This window comes from Rhagoletis pomonella, unplaced genomic scaffold (genome assembly GCF_013731165.1).
Source record: "Rhagoletis pomonella isolate Grant_MI unplaced genomic scaffold, Rhpom_1.0 Rhpom_scaffold_00002, whole genome shotgun sequence".
NCBI lineage: Eukaryota > Metazoa > Arthropoda > Insecta > Diptera > Tephritidae > Rhagoletis > Rhagoletis pomonella.
In genome coordinates this window covers 87718377-87730530 of record NW_023458556.1, presented here as the reverse complement: position 1 = coordinate 87730530, position 12154 = coordinate 87718377, and positions in this window count along the sequence as shown.

The following is a 12154-nucleotide window of genomic DNA, read 5'->3' as shown; positions in this document are numbered from 1 at the left end:
CTCATTTTTGAAAATCGGGAGAACGGTGTAAATATCATAATTTTAAAAGCAGGTGGCAACCCTATTAAAAATATATATCCTTACTGCACATCAGGAAGCCAAGCCCTTTCATTTGACACCTCATTTTTGTAAATCGGCAGAACGGTGTAAATATCATAATTTTAAACGCAGGTGGCAATCCTTTTCAAAAATATATCCTTACTGCACATCCAGGGGCCAAGCCCTTTCATCTGACATCTTATTTTTAAAAATCGGGAGAACGGTGTGAATATCATAATTTTAAACGCAGGTGGCAACCCTATTAAAAAATTATGTCCTTACTGCACATCTAGAGACCAAGCCCTTTCATTTGACACCTCATTTTTGGAAATCGAATGAACGGTGCAAATCTTATGCAATTAACAAAATTGCCTTCGCATAGAATAGTATCTCTAGCCACACCAACTTTCCGCGAATGTTTGCCGCAGCATTTACATTCACTTATGAACGAGAACGACAGCAGTGAACATTCGTGAAGGCATCACTGCCACTTATAGCTACTTATGTATATGAACGCACGCTGTTTGGTCCACCAATACATACGCGTACGAACAACAGCGGTAATTTTTTCTACCTATCATTCGCGAACGCGAACTATCTGGACCAGTGTTGCCGCGCCGTCCCAAGAAAATGTATCACCGACCAAGCCAAAAATGTATCCAAATGTATCCATTTTTCTTTTTTTACGTATCCATCTCATATTTTTATATTTCATAAAATCAAACATTTGTTATTTCAATTTATAAATAACATTTTTTATGCATAAGTAATGCGATCAACCGAACTTCTTTCGGAAGTACAGTACTTCTTTTTTCGGTGTTGTACTTCGTACTTCGAAGTACAGGCGAATGTACTTCTTTGCGAAATTTTGTACTTCAGGGGGAGATTCTGTTACCGGTTAGCGACAATTGTCGGATCGCTACCGCACTTTTTGACGCATGATATAAAGACTTTTGCGTCAAAAAGTACGATAGCGATTCGAAAATTGTCGCTAACTGGTTACAGAATCTCCCCACAGGTCCTCTACTTCTCCGATCTTCTGGACGATCGTGACATGGCCTGGACGATAAATTCGTTCAAACCATTAAAGTCGCCGGGGACCGATGGCATACCTGCGCAGCTGCAAAGGGCTCTGAAGGTGTCGTGTAATTGGTTGGATCCTCTTTCTGCGAACTGCGTGAGGACCGGGTACATCCCCAAGGCTAGGATGGTAGTCAGTGTTGCGTTCATCTCGAAGGCCGGAAAAGGATCTCAGGTTTCCCATAGGGATTTTAGGCCTATCAGTTTCTCCGTTTTTGCTAAAAACGCGTTTGCTAAAAACGCTAGAGACTGATAGACCTGTACAAAAACAACGCGATTCACCGTGACTGTCTTTCAAGAGCTCAATATGCTTATTGCAAGAAAAGGTCGGTGAATACCGCGCTGCACACATTGGTAAAGCGGTCAGAGGAAGCCTTCACGCATGAAGATTATGCAGTAGGGGCCTTCTTCGATATCGATGGGGCTTTCAACAATGTCACTCCAGAGGCAATAGTCAAGTTTATTCATAATCTGGGGGTTGAAACTAACCTAATACGCTTACTTCGTGACAGAACTGTCGCGGCGGAGTGGGGGAGCGTCTGCACTCAGTGCAGAGTCAATGGGAGCAATCCACAAGGTGATGTTCTCTCTCCCCTGCTCTGGATTGCGGTTGTAAATGACCTTCTAGAGGAACTGGAAAAAGTGGGCTGTCAGGTGATCACCTATGTAGATGATGCTGAACTTCTGGTTAAGGGACGATTTCTATACACCCGTTTTGATCTGACTCAAGGTTACCTGAACCAGGTATCTAGGTGGGCGATCAACGGTGGCTGTCGTTGAAGCCTGGCATTGAGGATAGGGTAGCAAAGGTGCCGATTGCCTTGTACTGCTGTAGGGGAGCTATCGGTAAGAGGTGGGGTCTCTCGCCCAAATTAACTCATTAGGTCTAGGAAACCAGATTTAAGCCTATATTGTTTCAAGGAGCCCTTATTTGATGGAACTCACTAGAGAAGGCTACACTTGTAAAACAGGAATTAGCGGATATTGCAGACAGAATTGTCGCAGTACGCAATGCTATTAGGCTAAGGGAAACAGGGCCCTTTTGTGACATAAAAAAAGGAAAATAAGACGTTTCTTTGCCGCAGCAAATGTTTTTATTGGGCACTTTAAAACACGTCACCTCTCAAGGGCTAGTGATGGTGGTTCTGACAGGCCATTGTGCGATTGGTATTCATGCGGTGAGACTAGGAATTTCGACCGGTCCTTTTGTATCAGCTGTCAAGAGGAAGATGAAGTGGAATCATCTCCCCATTTTCTTTTAGACTGTCCAACCATCGCGAGGATAAGATGGAATTATTTCGGCATTCGAAATTTCATAATCGGCTTGCGGCGTTAACTTTAACCCAATGTAACCTGTACTTCTTTGAGCTATGAAATAGTTGGTCACATTATGCATAAGTATTTTGCAAAGTAAGTATAATAAATAGTAATTAATATGTTACATTTATACCTGTATACTCTAAAAAGTGTGTGTAAAACTACTACTGAAAAGTATCTATTTTTCAACAGGAATCTGTATAAATATACATACCTATAAGATGTTCAGGATTTGATTTTGAACTTGTGATCTTTAAAATATACACATAAATATACACATGAAATGTTTAAAGTTGCAAAATTTTTAAACTAAAAATACATTTCCTACAAATAATAAACATTACGGGCTTACATTTACTCTATTTTAAACATTTTATGTGTTATTTTGCTCTCTGCGACAAATTTGGTATGTTAAAGTAAACAGGCCGTGTTTAATTTTATTACGCGGTGTGCCAATTTGCACACATTGAAAGAGGAAAATAGTTACCTCTCTTAGGTCCGGGTTTTCAGTGCCAGTTTAAACTTAGATTAAGTAAACTGAGTTTAAATTGAACAGCTGGTTGGCATTTGATTGGCTGATCTTAGTTTAAACCATCCAGATCCGGCATTTAAACATAGTTTAAACCACGGCCGTGCACTGAAAAACTGGCCCTTAATATGCGCAAATAAACAAAAAAAAATTAGAGTGTTTTTAAAGTATTTCCAGTAAAATTCATAAAAATTTCCTTAAATAAATCAAGTTTTGTTTTTTAAACAGTGTATTTAAACAACATTGAGATCTTCTTTCTTTTTAAATTAACAAATGAAAATATGTGATATGAAAGAGATAAGTAAGATTTAACCACTTAGTTTTGATTAAGATTCTTTATTTCCCTTGGATTACCAAGGGCAGCCGGTCTCAGCGGATGAGTTGAAATAACTGACTACATAAAAGCGACGCTAGCGTCTAAATACCTACACTCTTGCCCTAATTTCAGTTACTGCACGTTATTAGCCGCGTGACTTCTGCACTTGCAATTGCTGGGCCAATTCCGCTTATTGTCTTGCATTTGTTTTGTTGTTGCCACGCGCAAGACTATAAGTGTCTCGTCGGCAGAATGGCCGTATGAGTTATTAAAGCAGTATTGAACTTTTGCTTGTTGTTACGTGCAAAGCTATAGACGCGCCGTCAGCAAATTCGGTGGGAGCGGTGTTTTGGCCGGATGCGTTATTAAAGCGGTATTGAACTTTTGCTTGTTGTTACGTGCAAAGCTATAGACGCGCCGTCAGCAAATTCGGTCGAAGCGGTGTTTTGGCCGGATGAGTGGTTACCTGTGTTAACTGATATATTTACTTTGTATATATATTAAGATCTTGCTTAAAGCCTCTTTTTTAGCTAACTAAACAATTGCGCCTTACACTGCTTTGGTGAAACGTCATTAATGATAATCGATTTTTTAACGAAAAAAAAACTTTATATATATAAAATTTTGGCCTATTTAAAAAAGTATCCACATTTATACTGATCGGAAAAAATAAGTATCCCGCAAAAATTCGTCTAAAAATGTATCCAATTGGATCTATTTAGATCCAAACGGCATCCCTGATCTGGACTGGTTTTATGATTCTCGTTCGCGAAGGAGAATCAATACAGAATATTTGATACGTTCACCTTCGCGTATAGAATCATAAATGTATGTACGCGAACGTTCATATGTGTATGAATAATTCCGAACCCTGGTTCAAACGATTAAACGCTAGTTTCAAATAAAGATTTCAAACTTTAGGATAAAACGGAGAAGGAAAGAGTGAAATTTCTTAAAACTTGACCATTATCTTTCTAATGGATGCGGTTTTATGTGCCATAATGTAAAAAATAAACATAATAGAAGTGAAAAAATAAAATGCAAATTTTGCAAAGAGTATCAGCGAGTTTATGATTTTTCGTGCGCAATGTCAAACGAATAGTGTGTAATTTGACGCATAAGCATCGTTGACGGTGACGGTGCCGGTGACGCTGTCGCAATCGATGGTATGTACTTTCACTTTAATGCTCAATAAGTTGATAATTGTAGTTGTAGGTTTGCATTAGGGATAAATCGATACAATCAAGGTTTTACTCAAATCAGTACTTGTACTTGTATCAAACAAGGTATCGATACCTACTCAGTAACGGAAAGGTATCGAACTACGACTTTGCATATTTTTCAAAGTTATTGTTTTTTTTTTCACAAAAAATAAGAATTTTTACAACATTATTTATTTTTAAATATTTTTTCATACAAAAGTTAAGACAACAATGAGGTTGTTAACGCTTGCCTGGTTATCAGCTTATGTGGTTCTATTTTTTATTCAGTTTACAACAATAAAATACACTACACAATAATAATTTTTAACCAGATAACCTAATAACCAGGCAAGCGTGAACAACCTCAATTATTTTTGTATAGTATTTGATTTCAAAAACAATAGAATGCATTTTTACAAGATTAATAGATAAAGTTTTTAATCTATATATAAATGCGAATGTCTGTTTGTTTATTACCTTATAACTTTTGAACCACGACACGGAATCACACGAAACTTTGCACACTTATTTGTTTTTACCCCGGGAAGGTTATAGGTATAGTTTTATTTGGAAATGTGTCGTCAATTTTGCAAGGGGCGTAGCACTTCCCATACGCCTGCAAATGTTTAATCAGCTATTACTTCGAAACCATAAGTCAAAAGAAGTTGAAATTCGGTACGAAGACATGTCTATGGTAGACGCTTATCGTAAGCAGGGTTGTTGCGAATATTCGCATTCGCATTCGCAACCGCAGAGCTTCCGCATTACTTTTAACATTCGCATTCGCGAATATTGAAGGGACCGAAAATTAAAGTTATTTTTTTTACGACTTAAACTTGGCCAAATATATTTTATTCCGAAATAAAAGTACTTTCCGGACAATAAACAAACCGCTTATCCAAATTAAACAAGTTTGGTATCCAATGAAAGAGGATACCAAAGTGAAGTGTCTAAAAGAGGAAAGCCACTTATTGAAAAATATTTCAATAAAAAATGTTAATTAATTACCATAGAACAAACATTGGGTCAGGTATGTATTTACATGAATTTATTTAGTATTAAGTTATAAAAAAAATATAAATAGAGGTGGTAACCTTCATTCGTTATTTCTGTTTAAAAGCTATTTCAGTTCTCTTTCATACGATAAGCGGTTTCTTTATTATCCAGACAGGACGTTTATTTTGGAATAAAAAATATTAGGCCAAATTTAACTCGAAAAAAAAACTGTTATTTTCTATCCCTGGAATATTGTGCAAGTGCACAGACGTATATCTAACCAGTCACAGAAGAAAGCATTAAAAATGAGTTACAAAAACTAAAATCGAAGAACGCTGATGACGTGCAAAATTCCGAAACAACCAAAAGCATGAGAATGAAGAGTTCTTTCGAAAAAAACGGTGTTTAAACTACGATTGTTCCATGATGATAGATTGTGAAAATGAAAGTCAGGAGGATACATCCGACATTTGCAGCCCCGATGAAATTTTCAAAAAGTAGTTATTGCACCGCAATAAAAATAAATAAATATAACTGAAAGCCCTCTCAACTGGTGCAGTGTCAATCGAAAAGAATTTACAATTTTGCCAAGTTTCAAGTTTTTCAAGTTTGTTGCCTCGAGCGAGTAGTTATATAGTGGCGCAGCACAGTGCCGCCTAAGTGGGCATAAATCGAAAAATTCGTTATCTGCAATGTGAACTTGTTTGGTATTTCTGTAAAGACAATTTATCCACTAAAAAGAATTTAACAGACATTTCCCTAAAAAAAAATTATATGCCGCCAGGAAGCCACTAATGTCGACAAATTTTATACTAAGAATTTTAATAAAAGCATAGCCAGGCGTAAGCTCTTCACAGAAAAAAATGTCAAAAATATATTCTTTAAAATAAAATGTTGGTTCGACGTTTCTTGTTTCCATATAGATAGTAGAGAGTTACAGGAATTAAAATTTTGGGATAAAATTAAAAACAGGGTGTCCTTGCGGTGTTCCAAAAAAAACGATTTTTTTTAACAAAATTTAAAAAAATGGTAAATTTTAATGGAATGAATAAAAAATATATGTAAAAATAGGTTGTTTTTTATTATTTTATTAAATAGTACAGAATTTTAGCTTTCAAAAGAAGAAATAAAAACCTGCTCATTTTTGCACTTTTTGAAGTAATGCGTTTTTCGCTAATGCATAAAATAATTTTTTCATTTTTTTTCAGTGCCTTGAGATCTGCACGATTCGTTCCATTTTCAAAAATGAAGTGTCAGATTAAAAATCTTAACCTGTGGACAATAGAAGGTTTATTTTTTTTAAAGAGTTGCCACCTGTTAAAAAATTAGATTGTTAAAAAATTGGATTCAAATTTTTTATAAGTTAAATGAACGAAACGTATCGAAAATGTAAATTAACTACATGTAGGGAGTTGCCACCTCTTTAAAAAATCAAATTCCACTTGAATTAAAGGAATTAGGTAATTGAAATAGATATGTATCACCATAAGAGAGTCAGACGAAAGAGGTTTAAGAAGGTTTTAGCTAAAAAATATTACGAATAGGGTTGACACCTGTTTGTAAAGTCGAATTTAGTTAAAATAAAATAATAATTATGTCAAACCATAGGATTGTGGCATCGTATTTGTTGTTTTAGTACAAATACATACATTGTCAATCAGTGATTTGTTCTGATTACATTCCTTTTAAATTACTGGACTCTTAAATTAACTCAAGAATGTTTTTACTCTCCACTTATTTCTTGCTAACTATGTCAAATTTTTTCATTTGTCTTATACTCATATTGATATACATATTTCAGTTACCTTATTCCCTTAATTAAAGTGAATTTGATTTTTTAAACATGTGGTAACCCTTCTACGTGTCATTTAGAGGTAAAGTATTTTCAAAACTAGTTCAATTGATACCCATATTGTAATATCTAATTCTTTAACTTATTAAATAATTTTAATAAAATTTGTAACAGGTGGCAACCCTTTTCAAAAATAAAAACTATTGCACATCTACAGGCCAAGCCCTGTCATTTCACACCTCACTTTTGAAAATAGAACGAACTGTATGTACATACCTATGTAAAAGCCACAAGAACCCAAATTTTCAACTTCAAACTGCATTTACAGTGAAAGTATGAAAGTTATCCAAAAACCAATTGCATTTTTGAATTTAGCGTCCTCAATTTTACTAAGAAGCGAATTTTCATTTAAATCCGTCCATAATTCTATTTTTGCCCACATTTCATATGGAAGGGAAGCACTGTGCGCAGGTTTGATTTACGACCCTTCAAAAAGTTTTTATTAAGTACAATGTTCCAATTTTTAAATTCAAGTACTAAAAAAACATCCAGTCTTATCATGAGTTTAATTTTCCCCGAACCGGTTCACTTTTCACTTTTGGTTTTCATGAACATATTTACTATAGGCGGAATACAAATTTTCGGGTGAATTGTTTTTCGGGCAAAACTCAGGATAAGGCAGATTATTAAAAATTATTAACGTCTCCATTTTTTATTTACCTAAATCAACTAATTTACCCACCTAAACTATTTCTTAAAAATACATGACCTCCGCATTCGCATCGGCATCAGCGGATGTTAGCTTTTAAACATCCACATCCGCATTCGCATCCGCGGATGTCTAAAATTCCACATTCGCAACATCCCTAATCGTAAGATATATAGATAGGTTTATTAAATAGGGCGTGGCACCCTTAGGCGTGGAATTTTTTATCAGCTATAACTTCGGAACTATAAGTCACATTGAATTTGAAATTTTATGTATGTGAAGTCATATGTATCTATGGTAGTTGCTTATGGTAAGGTTTATATAAATGAGTTTGTAAAAGGGGGCGTGGCACATCTCGTAGGCTTGGAATTTTGTTTCAGCTATAACTTCGGAACCATACGTCGCATGAATTTGAAATTTGATATGAAGTCATATATGGTAGTTGCTTATGTTAAGGATTATATAAATGAGTTTGTATAAAGACGTGGGGCGAAACCCGCGGGCAAAAGCTAGTATATAATAAGTTTAAGAAAAGAACTCCTTTTTTGTTATATTTCCCAAAAACATCCAAGTGTTTTCCGGAAAGGCGGATTCGAGATTTTGATATAGTTGTACCTGTTTTTGAGAAAAGCCACTCGCAAGGGACAGATGACCCAACAACCGTTATGTATAGACGGGCTTGCTTATGTAGCTGCGGAAATGTATTGCGCATATCTTCCCATTCCTCTAAATTTTGTTGCTTTTCAAAGAAGATACTGAAGCTCTGATAACCAAAATATTTTCAGGTAAAAGGGTCACCGTTTTTGAAATATTTACATTATTTTGAATTAAAGAAAGAATCGTGACTTTTCATGTATTTTCTTTAACTGCATCTACAAACCAGGCTATACTTAGTAAATTTTTTATGTAAAATACTTCCATATAGTTGCTTCTCCATACTCAAATGCAATATAGTTAAAATATATTAAGGAACCATCATAAAATTAGGACTATTTTGGGATTTTTAACTTTTTGATATTTTCTTCCCCAACTTTGACTATCTCTGGTGAAAAAAATGTACTGAGCTATAACTTTACATTATATAAAAAAATTGCCCATTTAATAAAGATTTCAGAATCGTGCCACTCTTACTGTTTCGAATAGAAAAAAAGTTATAGCCGCTTTTGTGGGCAAAGGACAGACACGCTAGAATGTATTTAATAGATTTAAATTTGAGTTACTCTTGTTACCGACCAATGACATGCTAAATAGTACAAAGGTACATTATTACCTGCTCCTGACATTATTTTATGTTACTTAGCGGAATTAGTAAAAGTGTTATTAATACTATGACAGAGAACACGCAGTATACGTCGCATGAATATGCGGATATTCACCTAATTTACGGTGAAGCTTGCTGTAATGCCAGAGCTGCTCAAAGACTCTATGCGGAGTGATACCCCAATCGTCGGCATCCGGGTCGTGAAGTATTAGAGAAATATATGAAGGTAAGTGATTTTTACACTTTTCTTGTTTTCTTGCTTGTTAACTATCATTTTTCATTTTTTTAAGGTCGCAACAGGACGTCCTGCAACGGTAGATGTTGAAGTTGTGTTAGAGGAGGTGGAACTAGGTCCATCGACTTCAGTGAGAATGATGGAAAGACGGACGGGAATACCAAAAATTACAGTTCACAAAGCTCTTAAATTTAAATCTATTAAATACATTCTAGCGTGTTCTCAGTCCTTTGCCCACAAAAGCGGCTATAACTTTTTTTTTCTATTCGAAACAGTAAGAGTGGCACCTTTCTGAAATCTTTATTAAATTAGCAATTTTTTTATGTAATATACAGTTACAGCTCAGTACATTTTTTTTCACCAGAGATAGTCAAAGTTGGGGAAGAAAATATCAAAAATTAAAAATCCCAAAATAGTCCTAATTTTATGATGGTTCCTAAATATATTTTAACTACATTACATTTGAGTATGGAGAAGCAACTATATGGAAGTATTATACATAAAAAAATTACTATGTATAGCCTGAAAAGGCACGATTTTTTTTATTCAAAAAATGTAAATATTTCAAAAACGGTGACACTTTTACCCGAAAACTTTTTGTTTATCAGGGAGCTCACCCCCCACCTACCTTCCCCTAAAGTTTGGCACGTTACTTCTGGGGCACCCTGTATAAATAGGCAAGCATGAATTAGTTGGGAACAAATTTCTCCTATGTTTCTTAACCGATTCGGATGGTTGTTGCTTTGTTGGAAAGGTGTTTCGGAGGAGTGCACAAACTTTTAACTTTTGCGATAGGTGGCGCAGGGGTCGAGCTATACTAATCTCTGATCTGATTTGCTTCAAACTCAGAATATATATTCGCCACATAAGGATAAATACACCTGCCAAAAGTGAGCCCGATAGGTGCCTCCCAAGTCGAGTTATGCAATATGTTCTCATATCTTATATATTAATACGCAAACATGATTTTTTTCGTACACTTTTGAGGTACTTAATCCCCCATGAACCAACGACTACAGATCACGTAATCCGCCATCGTTGTATTTGTAATCGATTTTCAGAAAAAAGTTTTCGTAGCGTTTTTGATGTTTTTTGGTTCTGTTTACATCGTCTTCTACCTCCTCGTAGTGATATTTTAGCGATTTTATGTGTTTTCTGCAGCGGTTTTAATTAGAAATTATGATTTATTACAAATTTATGATATAATATGAAGTGCTTTGTGATTAGAACAAGTTTGTGCGTCTGTTTGATTTGCCAAGAGGCGTAAATTTGCGTGAAAAGTGGGTGCACATTTGTGGTCAGAACGTTGGCATTGAAAAATCGGCCGGTGCCGATAATATGCGATTGTAAAACACTCTCAATCATTAAAACCATATTTTATGGACTTTTTTTGCTGATTGTCATCAAGTTTCACTTTTTATATTTTATAATAAATACAAATCTAATCGCACTCAATAACCGCGCATTTTTCGTTTTCTTTGTTTGTTTTCATTTTTAGGCAGATGTCAAAAACGCTCAGAAATTTACTTTTTTCATTCTTTTCCGATTGCGTGATCTTGTTAGTTGGTTCATGTTAATCCCCATTTATTTTCATGAAACTCATATCAAAGGAAAGAGGAGGTGGTACAGATGTGTCGAATTTAGTTTTTAACCTTCTAAGAGCCACTTTGAGCAAAATATTACAAAAAAAACTATTTACAGTCCTGATTGGTAGAAGTTCAGCCCGAATATCAGTTAGAGAAGCAACATGACATCTTATATCTTATATATTAATACGCAAACATGATTTTTGTGGTACACTTTTGAGGTACTTAATCCCCATTGATTTAAATGAAACTCAAATCAAATGAAAGATGAGTTGATGTAGATGTGCCGAATTTAGTTTTTAACGCTCTTAAAGCCACCTGGAACGAAAAATTAAATAAAAACCTATATATACAGGCCGATTCTGAACAGAAACTCCCTGGGAGTTTTCTCTCTTTTCCCTTTCCTCCTATCATGAATAGAAATTCCCTGACGATTTTTTATATTAAAGGGCGGAGATGAGCTCTCAAAAAAGTGTCGAACAGTTTTTTTGAAATTCAAATTTCCTCCTTCCAAATTTTCGGGAAAATGCTACTCCCTGGGAGTTAATTATTGGAGGATTTCTTTCTCGGGAGAAACAAATTCCCGGAGAACAAACTCCCCGGGAGTATTAAGAATTGGGCTGATAGTCTCGATTGTTACATGTTCAACCCGAATATTACCCTGTAGGGAAACCCCGAACTGGTGGACCAAATTTGTAGTTCCGTACTAGATCTTTATCGCCACCTCGAACCAGTCCGATAGTAACTAGATCGCCACCAGTTCAAAAGCAGAACTAGAAATCTATATCTAAAATGACGAATTTAGAACTGGTTCGAAACTAAGTATAGAAAAAGGGATGCAGAACGAACTAGATCTCATATGGCGAATTTTGGACTAGTTCGGAACAACCGAAAAGGGATGCAGCGGGGGGCTTGTTTACTTTAAATAGACTTTTGCTTTGCGGGTTTTTCGTTCAAATACGCTCTCAGTCTGCACTTCGCAGATCTTTTTTCATAGCTTGGTAATACAAAACTAAAATTTGTGTCAACACGTTAACATTTTGGGACTTTCTGGAATCTAACCAATAACAGCCAGCACCCCTGCAAATTCAG